The following is an 18724-nucleotide window of genomic DNA, read 5'->3' on the forward strand; positions in this document are numbered from 1 at the left end:
TCCTTGGCGTCCTGTGGGTGCTGCTGGCTGCTGGCTGCTCGCTGCCTGTGTGGCTGGGTGGCTGGGTGGCTGGGAGTTGCCGGTTGTCGGGTGGGGAGCTGGCAACTTGTTGCGACATTTAATTATTGGTGACAGTATAATCAAGTAAACTCGGCAAGAATTTCAATTTCATTTAATGGTTTAACACATTTTGCCAGCTTTCCCCAGGGTTAAGCCTCAAGTGTCGTGTAAACGAAGCTAAACGGGCGGGGGGCAGGGCGGAGGAAGCGGCTAAAGCCCGACAAAAAAGGGTTTAAACCGGCTCTTGCCTCTCTCTATCCCTCTGCTTTTCTTATCATTGAACAATTAGTGGGAGCAAGCAACAACAATACTTACACATAAACATTATGGCGCAGACAATTATTAGGGTTTTATGGATTTAAATGGTGGCTGGCTGGTGGGCTGTGTGTAATAATCCCACACCAAAATGAAAGCGTTCAGCATGGGTGCTAAATGGCAAATGGTAGGGCTGCATGGCTTTAGGTATTCCCCCTGGCCCGCAATGCTACAACCCTTCAAAAATGGGAGCAAAAATATAGAAGTACAATAGTATGGCAATAGTGTTGCAAAACATCGTTAGTAATCGTTTCACTGTTGCACATCATTAGAATAACAGAAATTGTAGAGTCATTCGATTTGTGACACGTCAGATGAAAAATCAAAAGTCATCATCGAGAGTAAATTATTTTTTAGAGTTTGAATAGAGTCAAAGAGTAAGCCAGCTAAAATGGGACCTCCAAAGAGAATCAAACGCCTCCTTCCGCGTCGCAAGCTGCCAAACGAAACGGGGCTAATACCAAAGGAGATAATAGCTTTGCTTATGGACCCATCTAACGTAAAATTGGTCAAAGTGGAAGCCACTAAGAAGCGCCAGCCCCATGTGAAGGTAAACAACGACGACCACAAGTATGGCGAGTGGAAGCAGCGCGAGGGCTCAAAGTACCCTGATGAGCGGGCCCGAGAAATCACAAAAGCGCTTGAAAAGTGCTACATACAGTCGCCAGGTCCGAGCTGCAACATGCAGCGCACTCCGTTCAGCGCCGAGAGCCGTATCTTCGACGACGTCAAGGAGGGGATTGAAGCCAAGGGATCCGTACTACGGGAGAACTACGAGTCCAACAAATTTGTCCGCCCGTCGGCCCCCCGTGCCCGCTGCCCATTCAATCCATTAGACTTGACACCCGAAAATGATTCGTGGCAGAACAGCTTGCCGAACCGTTCCCCCTCGAAGCCCAGCAACGACCCCGCAGACCTCGTAAAAGCCGAAGAACCCGTACAAGCCGATGATGCCAAAAACCCCGACGACGACGAATTCTTCGAAAATCTCGAATACTCCGAAGCCGACTTTACACGCGATGTCCCCGCAGAGAGCTTCCATCCGCCTTCCTTGGCTTCCTCTGATGAAATTGACCCAGTGTCCGAGAATGAAGACTAGGCGGAGCTTGGGTCGCTGTTTAAAACACATTCCAAGCATTTATTACACTGCAACACAAACACACACTCAAAAGCAGAGAAACGCCAAAAACAAAGAGCAAATCGAGCGCAAAACAAAGAGCAAAAGCAACGAAAACAACAAAAAGCAGAAAGCAAAACAAACAAACAAGAGAAGAACTTGCCAGAAAGTAGAGTTGTCGGCAATTTCAAATTGTTAATATTAATTACATATAAGTGCACACAAGCCGAATGAGCGCATGAAAATATATTCAAAATATGAATTATAAATTAATTAATTTGTTATATGCCATAAATATGTCAACGATTGCAGCATTTGCGCTTTAATGAGAGTCTGGAGATTACCTCACGGTTAAGCGAAACCCTAGCCCGCTCTCACTCTCTCACTCTCTCGCTCTCTGCACACAAAAAAACCAGGTTCAACTTTCGCTCTCTCTTTTGCCATGCTCTTTCATGTTCCATTCTGCCTTCTGATTGTGCCTTTTGCTTTCAATCAAATTTGATTCCTTGCTTTGGCCTTTTGACGGCTGCTGCCTATAGATTGCCATATGAAAATGCAATTGGCTTTTCCACTGATTTCATTTGCTCGGCAACAACAGCGGCAGCACAATTTTTTGTTCAAAATGGTAAAATATAAAATGCGAAACACAAAGGAGGTGGCTTGGGTGGGAGTTTGTGAAAAATATATTTGCGAGTGTGGAGGGGTGTGGGGGAGAAATTGCATTTGGCCCGCAGAGCTTTGAAGTGTGGCGCCAACTGCGCTGATTAGATAAGCAACAACACAAAATGCCCCGCGGGAATGCAACAACAGTGGCTCCATCTCTTGTTTCCCCCCCATGCCCACACCCATCGCTGTGGCTATCTGTCTCTCTCTGACTCTATCTCTGCCTCTGTCTCTCTGCGTTGGCAGTTGACTGCAACTGCAACTTTGGCTTACAAATTGTTTTTTAGTTGGTGGAACTTTTAATTTGGTTATGGTGTGAAAATGTTTGTTTTCTCCATCTTTTTCACACTCTCTCTCTCTCACCAGCTCTTTTTTTTGTAGCCCCCAGTTTGATGAAGTTTGTGGTGCAAATTAATTTGCATTTTTACTGGGCATATACATAGCACTGGCACATACATACATAGAGAGTACATACATATGTATGCCATACATATATAAATAACTTTTGTATGGCGACTTTTTCAATTAGTGGGGCAAAAATGATTCATTTTTCTCGCATTTTGTTGGAGAGTTGCGTGACCGCTCGCAATTAGATGGCAATTAATAAGGCCTCGCTTACATGTCCCTGTCAGTGATAAGGACAATACACAATGAACAATGGACAGTGGGACACTGGGACAATGGGACATTAATCAAACAAATCAATTTTCATATCGGATATCGCATGGGGGGAGACACTCAAGCACTCAGACCTGGCCGAATATTGTTCCCTTATGCCCCGCCGACTTTCCCATTCGATTCACGTGGTGTGTTCATAAATGTAATAAAAAACCTTAAAAGCCTCACACGTCAAAGGCAATTCAATTGTATGGGGCTCAGGCGAAGGCTCACCCTCCACTCCACTCCACTCCACTCCAACAGCAGCATCTATGTGTAGACCGACCACAGCCCAGAGACAATTATCAGGGCTATTATGGCGAAAGGATCTGGGATCTGGGATCTGGACTGTCTCTCTTTCCCTCTCTTGCAATTCAATTTGCTTGACGTTTCAAATGGCTTTTACTTTGGCAGTTTTTGTTTGAAGGGTCACATGATATGTCGTCTAGTTAGGATCAAGTTTGTCTCTCACTGTTTTTGGTTACTTTGGCAAAACTTTCGCATTGATAGGCGGCTGAGAGAGAGACGGAGAGAGAGAGGTATGGTGGATCCGTGTTACCATTATAGCATTCCCACGCACATGCTGTGCCTCCCCTGGCCCCACTCTCGCCGCCTCCCTCTGCGTAATGAAAAGTTTTGGCGTAATGAAATAAGCCAAAGTTTTTGCAGCTTTCAATAATAACTGTAAAAGTAACTAGCCAAAGTTTTTGTTGCCCTGCTCACTACTGCCAATCTGCCGCAGCTAACCAACAGGCAAGACCCTGAAGAGACGCTGCAGGGTGGAGGAGGAGAAGGCAGTGGCTGGCAAACTTTTCCGCAAATTTCCCTCTTTTGTGCCTGTTAACGGAGCCATCAATGTGATTATGAAGTGACGACTAATGTATCTATTTGAGTGCACTTTGATATGGCTCTCATGTGAGTATCTAAGCACTGGAGTGTCTCGTCTCGTCTGCATCTTTCTCTCTCTCTTAGCTCTTACTTTTTACCTCTCTTTGTTAGTGTGATTTCCAGCTGAATTAGTTCATTGGCTTTTGTTCTATGTTCCCGTTTTCTTTTCCCTTAGCTTCGCCCTAAACTTATTTCCTGGCCTGCCTTTAACTAGCCTCCTTCTTCTTGTTGATTTATTACATTTTTTCTTTCACTTGACCGTTTTGCATTTCATCTTTGCTCTCACTTGTGCTTTCATTGACGTTTTCTTTTTTTCTTTCTGTCGATCTTTCTGTGCTGCACTTTCGTTTTTCAAATGCTTCGATGTCTCTTCGATGATTGCTTTGATGGGTTTTTTTTCTCTTTCTTTCTTTCCCTTTAATGCACAGACTCCATGTGGCAGGGAACCTGTCTCAGCTCTTTTCTTCTCTCTTGTCTCTTCTCGTTTTGCGGCCTGTAACTCTTCATCTTGGCCTGAACACTTCACATTAATCTCCGTTCTGTAAATGTGTGTTTTGGCCATGATTCATTTCATTACTGCGGCGATTTGCCTGCTCGGGAATCATTTACAGCTCATTGAACAGCCATTGAAAAGTGAACACAGGCCACATAATAACAATTAATCATAATTAAGCTCCAAAATGATACAAATGCGGTGGTGATGGCGAGTGAGAGGAGATTTGCAGACACACAGACAGATGGACAGACAGACTGGAGGCGAATGTAAAGCTCCTTGTAAGTCAGAAGACCCGAATCCATATCCTCCCCCCCGGCTAACTGACCTTTTGACTTTGGGCTTCACCCTGAGCCAGCACACTACACACCGCACACCGCCCTCCGCATGATGGCCGCAGCGTTAATCAGGCGTTAAATTAAGGCACTCATTAGCACAAATTACAAATTGAGCTGCAGGGGAAGAGGACAAAGTGCAGGGCCAGAGGCTGCCGCTGGTTGGGTCGGGCTGGGCTGGGGTGGGGTGGGGTAGAGACGGTTATGGGTTCCTTGCTAAGCCAGGTGCTCAGCATAAATCACTTAATAATCAAGTGCAGCTCATTTAATTGGCTTGCCACTGAACCCCCGGGCGATGTCCGCTGTCCACTGTCCGATGTCCACTGTCCGATGTCCACTGTCCATTATCCACTATCCGCTGGATCCGTTGTCCTGTGCCTCCGCCTCCGCCTCTGCCCGCTGTCCATTGCCTGCGAGCAATTAATTATTTCATTATGCCGCCTGACAAAAGCTGACTGCTGTCAAACGGCCCGCGGCAGTGTTGGATTTGTGTGCCGCCAGCGTCATCCCTTCTGTTGTCTATCAGAAGCTACGAGTATAGCCTGCCAAACATAGGGAAGTCAGCTTCTGGCACGCCTTTCCAATTCAGTTTTGTTTATTTCAATGAAAATTCTACATTTCAACTAAATTTGAATGAAATCTTCGGACTAAAAATTGTAAAACAAATCAAACCTTGCCACGAAACAGTATATTTAAAGTGTATCTAAAGTGTACCGAAGACAGGCCAGCCTGGGGTGCGGTGTGTGAGTGCAGGCCACCTTTAGGCCCTATCGCATGCACATTGTGCATTTTGGTTCTGGCCAAAAACTGACTCAATGGCAGCAGTACAAAAAAAATTGAAAATATTATTTTATGTTGAGGCAGTAGCCTGAGCTGGATGCTTCACTTTCATTTACAAACGAACCTTATAGCAAAAAACAATCAAAAATTCAATATCTAGTAGTCTTTGCTTTTCAAACTCCGTTTCGAGCTGTCAAATGTTGAGGCTTTGGGGCTGAGCCATATATTTTTCAGTATAGTCGAGCAGCTCTCCGGGAGAACAAGTAAAAATATTTCGGAATTAGTTTGTGTAAAAAAAAAATTGTAAATCAAATTGAAACTTGAAGTGAAATCGGAACTGAACGGATATTTTTCAGTATAGTCGAGCAGCTCTCCGGGAGAACAACTAAAAATATTTCCGAATCTTTTTGTGTAAAAAAAAAATTGTAAATCATATTAAAAATTGAAGTGAAATCGGAACTGGACGGATATTTTTCAGTATAGTCGAGCAGCTCTCCGGGAGAACAAGTAAAAATATTTCGGAATTTGTTTGTGTAAAAAAAAATTGTAAATCAAATTGAAACTTGAAGTGAAATCGGAACTGAACGGAACTAAAATTTAAATAGTTACCTGCGCGTTTTCTTTCAGTGTCTTAAATATTCGCGACACTTGCCCCATTTCTAAATGAACGGATCAAATCATTTTTTAAATAGAATTAAGCGGAAAGTGAGTGATAGCCGTGTTCTTTTTGTTTACATTGAAGCAACAGGGATTTTTTTCTCTATATACCACCTAATCCTCAGACAGCATAGAGATACACTTAAGCATATTCGACGTACCACACGATAATCTCCAACGCGCTCCAGCAAATCGATACATACTTTGCCACTCACATAACGCATGACAAAACTCAAGACAGCAGATGCTCGTCACTATACGAGTATTCGTTGAATTTGCCATCCACACTCGACACCGCTGCTCGCAAGACACTAACAAATGGATACTTAAATACTTAAGGCTGCCACCAACGATCCAGACCGCAGATCGCAGACACTACAGAATCATCAAACAGCAAATGGATACGGAATTTACTCGATACACGTGATGCACGCTGAAGACCAGCACAGTAAGTAACTAAAGTCTTGGTTTAAAATAATACGCTGATACCCAACGCTCTATGATAGTGTATGAGGGCTAAAACAAAGAGCTACATACAATCATGAGCGAGATGCAAAAGCTGTTCGACGGACTGCTCCAGACCATATCCCGTGCTAGGGCCAACCGTCGCAGCACATCGATAGAATTAGTCAGCGAGCTACGATGCTGTTACTGCTGCCATGGAAAACGAATAAACATCGCTGCAGAGGCTATGAAGAAGCCGCCGGTGCCTCAGGAGTTCATTAAAAGGAAAGTCCTCCTGTGGGGCAATACTTGTGATAATACCCATCGTCACGGTGTTTCGGGCCAGACATTATAACCACTCGCAATCCCATGGCAGAGGCGCCTGTGTCTCATCGTTTTTATACACCTTGACGGATTGCGAAGTGACCGAACACTGGACAGTGGAAATTGCAGACTGAACACTTCGCACTAGACGCCGAGAGACATTCACGATGATGGGTAAGTGCATTCTATTTTTGGTGTTCGTTCGGCAAACTCTTTTTTGAGTTCAAAATGTTCAGTAACATTGTTTTTTCTAATATTTAACATAAACTGAAATATGTACGTGCCAGGTCAATGCGGAGTCATCGTCATGCAACCATCCAGTTTCGCTGTAGCGAGTAAAAGAAAATAATAATAATGGGTAAGTGCATAAACTTTCACTGTTATCTAATATATTCAAAAATTTGTGGCCCAGTGCTTTTTATATAAATTTTGGCAGGAATTTATTGTTTTTGTGGTGCTGGATACCCGCCTAAATGAAGGAAGGAAGTGCGCGGCAATCAAAGAACCGAGCTGCAGACTTTGAAAGGGAAGAAAAACAACACCAATTATATCTCCAATTAATACGATGGTAAGCATTCACAAACTTAACAAAACGTTCAAACTTTCAATCCAACTGATTTGCAGAATGAATACATTAAATATGGAAGGCATAAAATATGAAACAGCAACTTGAATGCAGGAGCGCAGGTCCCCTCAAAAGATCACACCGCAATCCGTAAAGGTGTAGAAAAGCGTTGAGACACAGGCGCCGCTACCATGGGATTGGGAGTGGATGTAGTGTCTGGCCAGAAACACCGTGGCGATGGGTATCTTCACAAGAATTGCCAAACAGGAGGACTTTCCTTTTAAGGAACTCCTGAGGCACCGGCGGCTTCTTTGTAGCCTCTGCCGCGATGTTTATTCGCTTTCCGTGGCAGCAGTTACAGCATCGTAACTCGTTGACTAATTCTATCGGTGTGCTGCGACGGTTGGCCCTAGCACTGGATATGATCTTGAACAGTCCGTCGAGCAGCTTCTGTATCTCGCACATGATTGTAAGTAGCTCTTTTTTGAAGTATTTAATTGTTTTGGATTTTATATAAACCTTTCCAAAAGGTAGCGATGATTTAGAGACCATAATCTGATACCCAAGGCTCTATGATGGTGCATGAGGGCCAACATTAACGACATCATATTGATAAATAAGACTCAACACGGGATTGAAATGCAACGTGTACACCAAACATTGGTCATCGCAGTTGGCAGACTGAACACTGATCACCACAAACTGAACACTGGACAATGGACAATGGACAATGGACAATGGCATTGCAGAGTGAACACCGAAGGACGCCGAAAGACATTCACGATAATGGGTAAGTGCATAATTTTCCACAGCTATCTAAGATATTCTGTCCCATTTTCGACTATAAATTTAACCATGATTGAGCAACATTATTGTCATTTTCAGAATCAAAACGAAACCAACTCGGAAATGTATTTGGACAATTTATTGACACTGATTATGATTTGAGATGTCTGGGGCCTACTGGGAATACCACAATAAAAGAACGCGCCTTCAACTCTACCTCTGTGGTGGTTTGCAAAAGAGTTAAATACAAATTTTTAAACAAATAAATAACTAAAACAACAAATTATTTGAGTCTAAACTTTAGATTCTAAAGCAACGGTTGGTATTCCTTGCTGCTTTTAGGTCTGGTGTTTTTTTTGTTGTATTTGTTTTTTTTGGTGACATTTAATTTAAGTTTTGCAATTTGCCTGCGAATTACAGCGACGCTGATTGAAATGACCCCCGAAAATGCCCCCCGTACATGGCCCCATTAAAATACACGTAGCAGCCTTTTCATGTGAAAATGCGACTGAAACAAAAATGCAAAAGGCAAAAAACGCCACAGAAAAAACAAACAGCTGAAGGCAACCAAATTTGCAAAGTTTTTAATTGCCAGCCAACCGCTGTCAGTGACAACCGCAGCAGGAACAGAAACGGAAGTGAAAATGGAATTTGAATGGCAACGGACAGCGGCAGTTTGTTGCATACCCCTCAAGGTGCCAAATGAGGCATATCGGAATGCGATCCATATGACATCTGAACGATTAATGATCCATGACTTGCTAAGAATTTCGGCTCACAACCTGTAAAACAATGTCGAATCGTGGCTTTATTTGTGGAATTTTTGCCTCACAACAGGCACAATTGAAGCTCCAAACGAAAGTAGATGCTATTAATCTAATGCCAAAGAGGAATCCTTAGCTGAGAATTAGTTTGTCATTTTTTAGTAAATTATTAAGACTAAATCGTCATATTTTTTCTAGTCTCGAGTGCATTCACTTGACTTCGACACAAATGGCACAGTTTAAAATCAAATTCAAGCAGATTCTAAACCCTTCCTGACTCGTAAACCAAATGTGCAGCTAAGTCATTAAATAGTCATTACTTTTGCTTATTTTGTTATTTTTCTAGTTCCAAATTTAAACGATTTCTTATTACTTCATTTTAATTATTGTGAGAGAATTCCCCTCTTAAAATTAACCATCAGCTCATGGCCTGAAAGGGTAGCTGTTGTGCGTTCTATTCAAGCATCAGTCTTGATACGTTTTGGCTTTGGTTTTGGCTTTGTGAGCGGCTCAAGCTAATGCCAGTTGTCGTGGTTAGTTCTCTGTGAGCCCCTTTAAAGCCATAGCAACCCCTTTTGCTTTAAGGTTTGCTCCTTTAAGTGTTGATCAAGTTCAATGTCGAGCCTTTCAATGGCTGCAAATGTCCGGCAATAAACTAAAATTACAAAATGGCCCCAAAACAGCACCCGTATCCGTCTTCATCATCCCTCCATCCTCAACCAACAGACTGTGCTCTGCCTTTTGCTGCAACTTTAACTGAACATCATCATCATCATGGAAAAGCGACGACGATGTGCAGATTTGGCCGCAAATAAATCGAAACATTTCGCCTGGCCGCCATAAAACTAGACAAGCCCCAAAATGGAAGAGCCCCTCCCCACAGCATGGTCGCGATAAGGCGGCCAGCTTCAACTACAAACCAATCCACTAGCCCCTGTACTACGTATACATAGATAGAGCCCTCAGCACCGCCTCCCCCCCTCGTTGTGTGCTGCTGGCCAATCTCTCAAAGTGCCAGACATGCCAAGAGGACTAAACAATTTTCTGGGCTGGCAATTTTTATGGCCAAACGATAAGTAAAACGATATTGAATGTGTATCCTTTTCTGGTTCTCCGTATTTGTGTGTCCCACTGTCTGGCGCTACCCGAAAGAGTGGGAACGTGAATGGTGGAAGAGTGGAAGTGGAAGCCACCGCATTAAATGACGATAAGCATCGAAGGCATTGTCCTTCCTCCTGCCAAATAAGTTCTATTCGATTTCAATCCTCCTCCATTCATTGGCTTCCCCTTTTCGTGGCTCTCTGTCTTTTGTTTAAAGCCACTTATTTGCACTTGCCTGGGGTGTCCCATGCCAGAAAACTTTAAGGGCTCTTTCAGGGGCATTTCCTTCCAAGATTTTTGTGGGTCGCGAAGGGGAGCAGTGTGTAGGGCTAAGGCGAAATTAGCTGCACGAGTGCAAAGTGCGAAATGTGAAAATGTGAAATGTTAAATGGCCGCTGCAAGGGCCAGTGAAAATGACTCTGCTCCGTGCCACCAGGCTCCATGCTCCATGTTTCAGGCAATTCCAATTCCAACTCCTCTGCTTGGTTGGAGGAAATGCTGCGTTAAAAATTATGTTTGGCCCCCCCACCCAACCGCTCTTCCCGCCTGCGAAAACAACAAACAAAGAGCAGAAAAACCAGCAACAAAAAAGTATGCTCCTCGCACAAACATACATATACATTTGAATATATATATTCATGGCATTTATAAAAGTCATTTGGAGTGGACCCGAGCGTTGAAAGGGCGCATGCAAAGTGCGGCACGGCCATTACAAATATTGTGCGCTACGATCTGTGTCGGGGCATCACCATGCTGATGCTGAACTCTAAGTTTACTATGGAATAGTCAGGTTATTTGCCTCACCAACCCGCCATAGCATATTCTATTCCGTTGCGTATTTTTCTGTTGATTCTGTTTGAACGCATCCCAAATTTGAAGCCCAATCCACAGTCCACCAATCATAAGTATCTTTATACAATCCTAACTTCAGCCTTCATTCTTCTGCGTTCCTGATTACCTGTGAGCTGCAGTCCATATGCCATTCGTGATGCCGCGGAGTGTGCCAAGAGGGCAAATTGCTTTGACTTTCGCTTGCGCTTTTTGCCACTATTTGGTGCTTTCCGCCCACTGCCTCGTCCTCGTTCTCGTTCTCGTCCCTTTTTGGCCATTTTGTTGCCAAGTGCAAGAGCAAAATGTTTATAATTAAACTTTAATGTGTATTTAATGAGCTTTCTGGCGTTGGCAGAGCGACAGAACGCTGTGTGTGTCGTGGTGGTGGGGGCCTTGAAAAAGTAACGCAAAATTTAAATGCGAATATGAATATGAAATAAGTCGCATGCCGTATGCCGTATGTGAACCAGCATCTCTGAATGTTTACAAGGCCAAAAAGTTGAACCGACCAAAGATGTAATGTAAAGATAGTGAAGGACACCGACACCGACACAGTCACAGTCACAGATACAGATACACAGATGCAGAGAGTCATAGAAAGGCAACTTTATCCCTTGATAATATAAATTTAATCGTTCGCTTAATTGTCTTCATATGAAACCGACTAAATGGTGTTAAAACTTTTGCAAACAAATTGCAACTAGTTGTAAGGAGTCCTGGGAGAGGAGCCAAAGCCAAGACGAGCACCAGGACGACGACTTGTGAACAAATTTCGTAAACGGCTCTCGACTCTAGCTCTGGCTCCGGCTCTGGTTGAGTCGAGTCGAGTCGAGTCGAGTCGCTTTGAGCCACTTCAAATTGCAAGTTGCTGCCACTAGTTCTGATACCTACTCTACGCAAAGTTTAGAAGCCAAAAACTTTGCACACAGATACACGTTGCCCCCTATGTGTGTGTGTGTGTGTGTGTGCATGCTGGTTTGACCTGGAGCCCCATTCCTTGGGCCGAGTGGGGGGAGGGGCCTTGGGCCCAACAACTTGCTCACAAATGAAATTTCACTTAAAAATTCATGAAAACCCATTCTGACCAGAAGCCAAGAGGCCGACAAATTGCCTAATGCTCCACTCCACAGAAGGCTTCCCTATCAAGTTTTTGGGCTCTTTCTGGCAGCTTTAGCTTTTAGTTGTTATTAACTGCATTTCGTGGACCCCAATTTAAGCCGAATCAGGAAGAGCTTTCAATATCAAACTTCGCTTTATTATGTGATCGTTTCCATTGTTTACTTTGCCTAATTAATTCTAATTAAAATACAAATGATAGCTTCGAAAATCTAATGCGCAATTTATGAAACTTATTTCTAAGGCGGGAGTGGGCATGTGCCAATTACTGCCGTAGAAAAATGTATGACTGCAAGGCTTAAGTCTCTGCCCTGGCCCTTTTTTACCGTGCTGCCATGCTAAGCCTTTGGCTTCACTCAACTCTAAAGTCCAACTACATTGCAGTCAGCTCCTCGCTCAATGGATCTCGCTGCCATTTGCACTTGCTGTAAATGTGTAAAGTTTGATGATGGCTCAAATAAAAAAAGCCACTCCGAGAGAGACTCAAACGGAATAGGAATGAGCTTCAGCTTTCGCTTTAGCTTGACTTCGAGCACGGATAAAGAAACAGATATACATAGATATATATGCAGATAAATATGCTTGGATATGGCAAAATGGTTGGAGAGAGCAACACAACCTGGCGCAAAAGTTTCTTTTGTAAAATATCATTTGTTTTATTGCTGGCATTGCTAAAAGTTTTGCCAAATTGCATGCAGACGCCAGACACTCAAGTCCATGGTAGATAAATGTCTGTCTCTCTGTCTGTATATTTTGACTGGCTGTTAATTCGATTTGTTGGCAGAGAGGAGGACATTTTCTTTCTATAAATCAATAAACTTATTCAATAATGGTTTGGGCATTTTGACATTTATGGCGACAATCATTATGTACCCCAAATCCTGAGCAGGGGGGGCTCAGGTCGTTAAACACATAATCGATACTAATGAAGCTTTTGGATTTACTTGCTGCCAGCAATTATTGTGACTGCAGCAGATAAAGCACCGCCTGCTGCTGCTGCTGCTGCTGCCTCCTGCATCCGTTTTGTGGCATAATAAATTGGCCCTCGTGCGCTTAAATGGCTTCATCAATAAGGGAAACGGGCGGGCAGACACAGCTCCTCGACACACAGAGACACGGCTTAAAACTCGCGCTCGCATAAATGTTTTATGCCGCCGTCTTTTTTGTGTGTCTGTCCTTTTCTTTTTGCGCTTCTTGGCCTGAGATTTGTGTATCGTTGCGCTTGGGCTGAAGGATAGACCGAGTGCTGCTCCTCCTTCGAGGCGCCTTAATGAGCCTGAGCCAACATTTTGAGAGTCGCTAATGTAATTATCTGATTAGACGGGGCCCTCAGAGGAGGGGAATTACGAGCAGAAGGAAGAGCGCTGGGGAAGAGTGGAAGGTTCCATAAAACGAGACAAAAATCGGAAAAAAATAACTAGTAGTAAAATGCAGAAAAAGCCCAAAGTTCAACCGAAAAGCTAACCAAAGCTCTAGTTCCAAATATTAGTAATAATTCTCAGAAATCCCTACAAAAACCTGGCCACTTGTCAAGATTTGAAGTGTATCCTGCTGCTTCTGCTGCACTACCCAGCGATCTGGCGACAAAAGACACCATCACTGCTGGAATATAACTGAAATTGCAATTCAATCGAGTGGAATAAACTTATAGCCGCGACGCATTGACTTTATCTAGCGACTGTCTATGGCTTTCTGCAGTTTTGCAAAATTTATGACTGGCTGAAGTCGGAGACGGCGCCAAGCCCTTGATCAGTGGCTTGGGGAGTGGCTGGATGGTTGGCTGGTGGATAGACGACTCAATAAAGTCCCAATTGAATTGCTGACAATTGCAATTGCATTTCAATTGCGATTTCGATTGCCGCGCGCGGCTTATCAGTGGCTCACATTAAACGCAGCGAAACAAACAAATAAAAGGGGAATGGATACTGGATACACACACAGAAGAACTATGGAAACTTAAGCGGAATGACATCCGATAATGGCCCCACAGGTTGGTAAAGCACGGTAGTGCCTTTGGAGTGGGATGCGGGCGATATTCGAGGCTATCAACGGGCGTGGCAACCACGCCCAAGTGTCGCATAAAATAAACATTTTCCAAATTGACACTTGCGATTCAAAACCAAACACTCAATTGCAGCAATGCCAGCGACAACAACGACGACGACGACGACTACACCATCATCAACTACAACAACAACAACAACAACAACAACAACAAGAGAGGAAGGATATCGAGAAGCGATAGTGTTGATACCCTTAAGGTTGCATATTTTTTAAGGTATAAACCAAATGTTGCTACCCATGAGCAGATTTACCAAGTTTTTATGCAATTTTTGGCTTTTGGCTTTGCTGTTGGAATACTCTGAGATGTTTTCGGTTCATTCTGCTCATAAAAGCTGCATAATGTCGGGGAAACTGTCTTAGCAACATCATTCCTGAGTAGGAAAAGTGTCCTAGAAATGTATTCATAATTGTTTTTTATTGAAAAATTAAATCAAAACAAGAAAACGCAGCCACTGCTAGAGGCATCTCTTACCCATTCAAACAAGTGTTGGAAATGCTCATCATACCCTGTGCAAGGGTGGCAAAACAGAGCTGTGCAGCAGCAACTATGGTTGATGTTGTCGTTATCAACTAAAATTCCTTGCATCGACGCACAGCGCACAGGCACCCACACAGCCAAAGGAGCCAGAGAGCTAGACAGAGACAGAGACAGAGAGACACAGAGCGAGAGCACGTTCAGTGCAGAGAGTGGAGAAGATAAAGAGGTGGGGGACAGTGAGTAGGAGAGTGGAATGGAGCGCACAAAGCCAGTGCCAACACTGCCACAGTCAACGCCATGACCATTATCAGGAACCTCAGCCTCAGCCTCAGCCTCCGTCACCATTTACCGACCAACTTCGACTGCTGTCCCTAGCCCCCTACCAAAACGTCCCATCAACATCATCTCCCAGCACGAAGCCCTTCCTTTTAGCTCCCACTTGCAACTGCCATCGAACTCCCATTCCCATTCCCATTCCCGTTCCCCTTCCTGTCTTTACCGCATCGTCATCGGCATTTATAAACTGCACACAAAACACTGTCCAACCGTCCAACCGTCCAAGCGTCCAACTGCAGAGCCAGAACTTTCTGTTGCTGGACTGTTGCTTCGATTTGGAGTGGGGGAGAGTGTGTGTGTGTGTGTGTGTAGGTTTGGGTGTTTGGTTCAGTCTGACATGGCGATTCAATTGCTGGTTAGGGGAACTGAAAGAAATAAACAGGCATAGCCATTATTGTTGCTATTGTTGCTTAACTATGGAACAAATGTGAGGCTTTTCGTTCATCAAGTCATTAACAAATCATTTGCAGAATATAGAAGTACTTCCATGTAGTTTAAACAACCAAATATAACCGCCTCAGACAAAAATCAGGTGAAATCGTTTGATGTTTCCGTTGCAAAACCAATAGAAATTATGAACAAAAAATACGCACCATTATTATCACCTTTTGCACTCAATTCAAAGCCGAATCAATGCATATACCTATATAATTAGTCAATCCAGTAGTGTCAACAGCCAATACCAGCATAATCCCTCTCCAATCCCGGCATTAGCTCTTTGTCATATATAAATTTCAGCTCGGGGCGATTCGAGCAAAATCTAATAAAAGTTCTGATGGCATTTTTTGCACAACTAACGACCGTTTCAATGCTACTGTAAGTGAAGACGATAATGCTGATGACGACGACAACGTGAACGATAATGAAGCCATGCACATGCGGTCCAAGCAGGACACAGCCACACACAGAGCGTCACAGAGAGAGACGGGGAGGGAGAGTGACAGAGCCACGGCCACAGTCATGGCCACAGCAATACCAATGCCCGGCAGTCGCTGGACCTAGCTGTGTCTCCACCCTTTAGGTACTCCTTTTTTTTTTTAGGCTACATTTTGCATGCTCTTAGAAGGAAGTAAATTCCATTATGTCACGATTAATAACACATTTTTAATCCACGATTAACTTGAGCAATGATATGTCTATCTGCTTAGGCAAAGGGTATCCAAAAGTTGTAACGCCTCCAGCTAGAACTTCTCTCTGGTTTTTGCTGCTGCTGCTGCTGGCTGTCATCCCTTTTTTTTTTCTCACACACAGACTGAGGGGAGTGAGGTGGGGGAATGGAGAAATGGAGAGTGTAAAAAGAGAAATTCCTAAATGAACGATATAAATTGTTGGCAGCCACAAATAATGAAAACACTTTGCGGTCATTTAGCGCTATTTGAAGCTCGCTCTCCCACACTCCCAGCCACCCATACTCCTACACGCATGCTGTTGACAGTTATCCCTGACTCTGTGTGTGTGTGTGCAAGTGTTAAAGAGAGTGAGGGAGGAAGACTGAAAGAGTGTGGGCAAAAGAGATGGATGGATAGATAAATGTTGGGTGCCCTGCACAACCCGATCCGACACCGACCCAACCCAACCCAACCCAACCCGACCCGACCGCCTGTCTATCCTGTCTGTATGTGACATTTTTTCTGGCCCTTCTTCGACCCCCAGCCCAAAGTCTATTGCAATTTGAAAATGACATACGAAGTCCATTAAGCGCACAAATGTGCAGCGAGCGCAACAACATCAACAATTCCATGGAACTCTATCATACCGTACCGTACTGTACTCAGTTACATGCTCGTCTCTCTGCCGGCTCTGTGCTCTGTACTGGGTTTGGCCTGTCCCCGACAAAGTCCTGCCAACGGCCCCACCCCTTTTAATCTCCGCCTGATGAGCAAACGCCTGCTCGTTACATCGTGCCAGAGTCGTAGTGGTACGGGGTACGGGGTACGAGGGGGTCTGAGTCGGTATCGGAGTCCAAGTTGCCGGACTGCCAAATCATGTTCATCAATAAACCGAGTACAGTGGTCAACCAATAAAAAGGACAACAAGTGCTGACTTTTATTTGGCTTTGTAACTGGAGGTCTCGAGGTCTTCTTATTTCGTTTTTAATAACTACAATTTAATTGCATTTTTTCTTCGCAGAAAAGTCTTTCAAATAAAAAAGAAAACAAATACGTTTAAGCATCAATCCAACATATTTTTGGTTATATTTGTAGTTCCAATATTTACTTCCAACAAATTTAAACGGGAATGAAATGATTGCTGCCTCTGAATCCCTTCTGTTAGATCCCTCAATATTTCTGACATCAATGTAGTTACAGGAGCATCCATGATTGCAGCTGCTTCCTGCATAGCCAATCCTGCCTGTATCCACTCACACAACGGTAGGCAGCCAGACAGGGAGGTCGCAAACGATATCGTTAATGCTTCAAACGTTTGTTCCATTGATAATGAACACTGACAACTTTCAACGGCAGACAATTGAATCTTAATTTTCCATCACACCCGGACAGAACAGCATTCGCAATTCGAGAGGGAATCCCAAACCCCAAACCCCAAACCCCGCATCGATTACCGTTTACTCCATGCAGCAATATTTGAGCACAATAAACATTTATTTATGATGCAGCAGATAGACAGATATTTGTATGCGATTTCTCAGTACCCACTGTGTGGGTCTCCCATTTTGTTTTGATAATAATATTATATTTTCTTAAGGCGAAAGAATATGTATAGAAAAATGTTACATTATTCATTTGCAATGTGCCAAAACCCCACTTGAATACGCAAATAGCACTGGTTCTTGGTTGGACATCACTTGGCAAAGATGCCGCCACCTGAGAGGACATAATCCATGAATCAAATGTGCACAATAAGCATTTATTTATGAACTGGCTGTCCACTGATACATACCTATGGCACTTCATGCCCGCTGCCACTACAGCAATTTGACAATGCAAAACGCATTCATTGTGCGAATATTTAGGTACATACTTAGTGGTATATAGCTGCCCCTTGCGTTGGTTTATTGCCTGACTGCTGCAGTTGCAAGCTCCGAGTCCCCCCCAGAGTGGAGAAACATGCAAAATAATAATAAATTCTTGCGGCAAACAATGCTCGGGGCAAACAGCAGGCCAAGATCCAACCTTAAGGATACCCAATACAGAGAAGATAATTAAATAATTAAATAATAATTTCTGCACTCGTTTGTATTTATTTGTATATTTTATATAGCAGCAAAGATCGGCTTGTAATAATGCTTGAAGCGGCAAAACTCTTACGGAAAACAGGGTAGCACAAACCGAAGAGGAACTAGAGATTCCAAAGGCTGTTTGCTGCCTCGTCTGATGCCCTTGACTGCTGCCAGGTGGCACCTGTCGCTGTCAGGTTTATGAAGTAATTGAGGCACAAATGGTAATCGGAGCCGCTGCTGCTGCTGCCGCTGCTGCTGTTAACGCCAGCGGAGCATCGTCCTGGCCAAGCCATGCGTGACACAGGCAACAGACAGCCCCACAGCCCACAGCCCCACAGGCAAGAACTGACAGCCACGCCTTTCTAGGAACGGGGCGAGGAAGTCTTCTTCCTTCTGCCTTCTGCCTTCCGTTTACCGAATGACAAATAGGCGTATGAGCAATGCAGAGATGGCATCTAGCCCCACCATTCATTATGCATTACACGCCGACTTGCTTGGAGGATCTTCAGCGATTTTTCCATTAAATTACACCGAGCACTGACAGTGGCAGACCTCGAGCCTGGGCATGCCCATGGAATGGTAATGGAAAAGAAAACCAGTGTTACGCCACGAAAAATGTTCTCATTCGTGGCTCATAATTGGCCTGGTGGAGGGGTGTTGTGGCTTACGATTTCGGTAGCTGTTGGCTGTGTGGGAGAGTGTTAAAGTGGTAAATATGTCAGCGGCAGTCGAGACATAAATTCTCGTTAAGTAGACGCGCACACGCAAT

The 18724-nt window shown here is 43.9% G+C and overlaps 1 long non-coding RNA gene across 1 annotated transcript; it reads left to right on the forward strand.

The window, feature by feature from the left end:
- Window positions 1-7735: 7735 nt before the first annotated feature.
- Window positions 7736-8244, forward strand: LOC117903614. Its single transcript, XR_004649517.1, has 3 exons — window positions 7736-7767; window positions 7829-8088; window positions 8184-8244. It is a non-coding gene; the product is annotated as an uncharacterized LOC117903614 (long non-coding RNA).
- The last annotated feature ends 10480 nt before the right edge of the window (window positions 8245-18724 follow it).

This window comes from Drosophila subobscura, chromosome A (assembly GCF_008121235.1).
Source record: "Drosophila subobscura isolate 14011-0131.10 chromosome A, UCBerk_Dsub_1.0, whole genome shotgun sequence".
Classification (NCBI taxonomy): domain Eukaryota; kingdom Metazoa; phylum Arthropoda; class Insecta; order Diptera; family Drosophilidae; genus Drosophila; species Drosophila subobscura.